Genomic DNA, 889 nt, shown 5'->3' on the forward strand with positions numbered 1-889 from the left:
CTGAGTACCACCATGATGACCAACATTAGAATATAGCAGCATAGGCCTTCCCTATTAGCATCCACCACACAGGAGAGATGTTTATTCATTATGATTGTTATTTATTGTTACCTTAACACTGAATCAGACATTTACAACTCTGTCCAACAATTCTCACACACTCCTCCTCTTCACAACAAACACAAACTTCAAGTGTTTTTATTCCTCAGCAGACAATATCTCAGCACAGAAAATGAAAAAAAAAACTACTTTGTAAATATTTCAAGTCACTTACACACGTGAGATCAAAAGCAACCACCTGGTTTTTTTTTTAGTAAATGCTAGTCCTCTTTAAACCAGGTTTATTGTTAACACCCTTCTAACATCTACATCAGAATAAAAGAGACAGTAAACCTCTCAGAGACATTAACTGACCAGCATATTGCTGAGTAAGAACTTACATACCTAATAAGAGGGGTGTGCCTGTCTCTTTGCACACAGTCCTTTGATTTCTGGCTCAATCGAGCTCAGCTTCAGTCTTAGGTCTGGATCAGCATCTATCCTGCACCTGTATTTTGTTTTTATGACAGCTAATGAGAAGAAACCTTTCTCACAAAGATAGGTCGTTGCGAAAAGAAGGAGAATGCACACGGCCTTATCCGACAACGTGGGGTATTCTTTGTGTTGCTGTATCCAAAAGTCCAGCAGTGACTGTTTTTTGATACTACATTTCAGTGTTTCTGAAATTGAAACTCTCCTGCTCACCGACAGTAAAGTCTGTGGGCATGTCCGAGGTTTCGATGTTGAATGGGTTTCTCATCCAGTTATTTTCTATGGGTGTCACTGGGAAATACTCCCTGAGCTGCTGCCTGAGGGAGATGAGGTGAGAGAGAGATAGGATACACTTTGT

This window comes from Cynoglossus semilaevis, unplaced genomic scaffold, assembly GCF_000523025.1.
Source record: "Cynoglossus semilaevis isolate Cse_v1.0 unplaced genomic scaffold, Cse_v1.0 scaffold1478, whole genome shotgun sequence".
In the NCBI taxonomy this organism is placed as follows: Eukaryota; Metazoa; Chordata; class Actinopteri; order Pleuronectiformes; family Cynoglossidae; genus Cynoglossus; species Cynoglossus semilaevis.